At 40.4% G+C, this 4,448-nt stretch overlaps 1 pseudogene; it reads right to left on the bottom strand.

Moving 5' to 3' along the window:
* Nucleotides 1–3,182: 3,182 nt before the first annotated feature.
* Nucleotides 3,183–3,301, bottom strand: LOC112473984 (annotated as a pseudogene).
* Between the last annotated feature and the right edge of the window lie 1,147 nt (nt 3,302–4,448).

Raw genomic sequence — 4,448 nt, 5'->3', positions numbered from 1 at the left:
ACATGGGATTAGATATAAAATGAAGGAAATCCTCTAAGATCCTTTCTCTCTGTTCAGCAGTAAGAGTAGACATGCCTGAATTGATAAATGAATGTCAAGTTAATAAATGGAAGACCAAGCTGCGAAATGCAGACTTGATGCTCTAAACTTGTACTGCCCCATGAGCCACTAACCTCATGTGGCAATGAACACCTGAGATGTGGCTACTCTGCACTGAGACAAGCTGCAAGTGTAAAATACATACCAGATTTTGAGACTTCGTATGACAAAAAGAATATAAAATATCTCATTCATATGTCGATTACATGTTGAAATGATAATATTTTGGATATGTTGGGTGAGATAAAAATTTATTTCACCTGTTTTTTCTTGTTGCTTTTTTCTTACTTTAAATGTGGCTACTAGAAGATTTAAATTACATGTGCGAATTATATCACACTCCTACTGAACGGCACTGCCCTGGAGCTATTTAACTTCTCAAAAAGAGAGGTATGGAACTAAAGATTAGTTTATCCTTGAAGAGGAACTCGTGGGAATCATTTCCACATTTAACCATCAAGAAAATAATCTGTTAGGAACAATATGAGGGATGATTCTATAGATATACTAATGAAAGTTCCAGATTTTGCCTGTACTGCCACCAAATGTCAGAGTTTAAACCTAGTGTTTTGTCTTTGGAGCACAACTCAGTCCTTGCTTTAGGGTCAGTTCGTTGAGAAGTAGGGACAGGTTTCTGGAGTGTGGGGACAGTTCTTCAGGTCCTCTAATGACCTGGCAGACAGATAAATAAAGATTTGAAATAAAGAGATGTATTAATGCTAGGAATGGTATTGCAATAAATTTTCCTGACACAGTGAATTCTTCTTCTGGTGTAGAGGCAATGCTCTGTGGTTTAGATAAAGACTGGAAGAGTGGCAAAATGTTAGCGGAGACTCATTGGAGGAAGTTACCAACCCATGTCTCTGCGGATCAACTTCCTCACACGAAATTCCCTACAGAAACCCCACAGGCATGTGCCACGTGGATCTCAAGAAACTGGACCTTTCCCTTCTTGACCTCCTTGCTGGCTTCCCATCAGCTGCCATCCTGGGACACCTGGCCTGGATGCCCTGTTTCTCTCATACATGTCTGACCCTTGCTCTGTCTGGGGGCCTGGGGAGCCAAGGTGGCAGTTAGAGTGAGGACTGCAAGGGGACAAGAGCGGGAGAGCTTAGGTTTCGGCTCTGGGCCTCCTGTTGTCCAGCTGACATCCCATGCCTATCAGACCTAGAGTGGCCTCCACTCTGGCTTCCATTGATCCTACTCAGCTCTCTGAGCCCTCGATTGTGAGAGTGGGTCAATGTGGATAGGGCCGCTGTCCCCACTGGGGACTATGGGGCACGAGGACTGCATGGCCTGTCCTCTGGCCTTGGGGCCAGAGCTGCTTTGGCCATTTACAATAAGCTCCTTCTTCCCTCCGTGGTTTGGAGAGGAACCATCTTCCTTGACCTAAGCTCTCATTACACAAACAAATGACTCCTCAAAATGCCCTAGAATGAAAGGGACATGGTGACTATACTTTTGGAATAAAAAATTTGGACACAGGATCAGATAAGAATGGGCTTATTTATGGTGTGAACGGGGCTGTCTCTGCTCATTCCATGGAGGTCATCTGCTCCAACTCCCACAGGGCACCACTCTCCATTCACCCCAGCCACTGAGCACTGAGCTTTTATTATAAGGTTCTAGAGGCGGGGACTCCTGACTCCAAAGTCTCAGCAGGGAGAGGAGCATTTTCGGTTCTGGTCCTCCCATGGAAAAGAGCCCACAGTAGCCTGGGGCTTTCTCAGCTGGCCTGGCCCTGATCGCCTGAAGCAGTAGGATTGAAACTGGCTTCATCACTGCCATTCTTTTTTTCTGTCATTGTTAGTCCATGGGCTTTACTTTGTGTATTTTTATCTTACTTGAGATTTCCTAGAGTGATTGTAAACAAAATAGACGATTTCAGAATGAGCCAAGAATTTGGGGGAATTTCTCTCAGAAGTAAAACCTGTTCAGAGTAAGTGTTCTTGGTTTCAGGGCTGCTGACTGAGGGCCTAGTGAGTTTTATCAGTCGGTTGCTCCTCTTTAAAAACGTAAGGTAGGTATCCACCACTAAGGAACATTTTTGCTGATGAGAGAGACTCATAGCCTCGGGGATGGGAGTTTGTTCCAGGATGGTGTTTAGGTTGAGACAGTTTCTCCTCCCAGATGTCCACCCCACCCAGGCCAGGCCCGCTGGTGGCTCCCCAAAGGGCTTAATTGTGGGAGGTGTGTTTTGGAGTAATTAGCTCTTGCCTCAGAGCAAGTGAATGGGAAGAACAGGAGCAATAACTCGAGCTTATCTTGTCGGCTATGTTAGAAGCACCCCAATGGAAAAGTTCCATCTGTCAATACCACTTGCCCCTTCCCAGCCACTTAACTGCAGCCATGTGTTCTGGGAACAATCCTGTTTTGGATCAGGAGGATACAAGGAGCTGAATTTAATTCTGATCCAGGTCTGACACTATTATTTATCTATAATCATTCATCATCTGTTGCACTCTTGCCATGTGTCAGGTGTTTACACATGTACTGCCATTTAAAGCTCTGAGAGCTTCCCTATGAGGAAGGAACCATTATTAAGGTTATGTATAATAACTTGACAGAACTGAGGTTGGAGAGATTCAGTAACTTAGTCACAGAGCCAGGTTCACTCTAGCTCCAAATCTGCATTTTGTCTTTCTTGATTTTTTTTTTCTGTAAAATATATCCTCAAAATAGTATATATGACATATATAAATGGCTTAATGAATTACAATATATATTTTATATACAAATAATTTGTTGGTTATATATGTTAGAAATATGTTTGTAGTTTGTTTTTTGCTTTCTTTATGATATGTTTTAACAAAAATGAATTCATTTTAATAGAATAGAATTTATCAATATTTTCTTTTACGGTTTGCACTTTTTATAGCTTATTTAAAAAATCGTTTCTAATTCCAAAGGCATAAAGATGTTTTTCTATATTGTTTTCTAGTTTGGCTTTTCAAATTCATGTCTTTAAACCACCTAGTGTTCTTTTTTCTTTTTCATTTTTTTTTCAGGCAAGGCAAAGTTTGGTTGACCTCACAGATTGTTAGGACCTTGTCAGTTTACAATCCCTTATTTTTTGTTTTTTACGCCTACAGCACCTGGTCTTCCTAGGTGGTGTCCCATTCAAGTACTAACCAGGCTCAACCCTGCTTAGCTTCCGATATCAAACGGGGTTGGGCTTGTTCAGGGTGGCATGGCCATAGACTAAACCACCTAGATTTAAAAAATTTTTTTTGAGCATAATGTAAGGTAGGGTGCTTGTTCTTTCTATTTTACTAAGTTACAGACAATGTGTATGCTCTCTAAACACACAGGAAGTACACACACAAAGCTTACTTCTTTCCATTGAATTTTACAAGATTTTATCTACTACCCACTATGGGCTTATCTAGAAGTAGGTCCTGTCTGGGGGTTTGGGGTTGGAAGGAAATGATGGATTGTTAAAGTTTTGAATCATTAATAAATAATTTACTGTTAAGGAGAACACCATATATTTTCTAGCTTCCTGAGTCATTGTGTTCACATATGAAGAGAGGCTTATATGGGTTGCAACAGCCGCTGGGATTCCCAAACCCACTCCTTTTGAAATGAGTCTGGTAAACAATGATATGATGCAGTGAGCCGATGGTTCTTGTTCACATTCTGTTTTGTTACTTATCTTTCTCCACGGACATATGCTCTGGTCCCGACATTTTTCTTAAGATCTTACAATCATCCTCTACTTTTTCACAAGTAGAAATAGGCGTTTACTAACAAGTATGGTACCTGTGTGGCTGATTGCTTCAAGAACAAGGTATAAATGTGGTTAAAATCAGTTGGGCCATGTTTGAGTCATTAGGTCCAAATAGTTGACTTACCATAAACCTACCACAGTTTTTCTGGTTACTCCAGAAAAACCACACAAAGCTGATAGTCTTTCATGTTTGAATTTGTAGAACAGAGGTAGTTAAGAGAGTTTTTTCTTATTCGATATGAAAATTTTCTTTTATTTTTAAGTCACTATTGTGTGAGTTTAAGCAGAGGCTTCTGCTTAAATATTTCTAAAATATTTCTAAAATATTTTAAAATCTTGTACCATCTACCAATCCTCTCTCTTCAAAGGGACTCTCTGGACCTCGGTGTGTGCAGCTATATGTTATGGGGAGCAAAGAGATGGCCACTAAGGATCTTTCTTCCTAGCTCCGATGCTTAAGGGAAATAAGTAGACGAATAAATGTAATTATGGGCATAAATCTAAAAATATTTCTTAAAATAACCAACAAAAAGGAACTGAGGTAGAGGCACTGCAGACCAATGAATCCTTAAAAAAAAAAAGATGCTTTGATATATAATAAAGCATATAGCATAGAGGA

This window comes from Pteropus alecto, unplaced genomic scaffold (assembly GCF_000325575.1).
Source record: "Pteropus alecto unplaced genomic scaffold, ASM32557v1 scaffold311, whole genome shotgun sequence".
NCBI classification, from domain to species: Eukaryota; Metazoa; Chordata; class Mammalia; order Chiroptera; family Pteropodidae; genus Pteropus; species Pteropus alecto.
The sequence above is the reverse complement of the archived record's forward strand: the minus strand, read 5'-3'. Positions and strand labels throughout refer to the sequence as shown.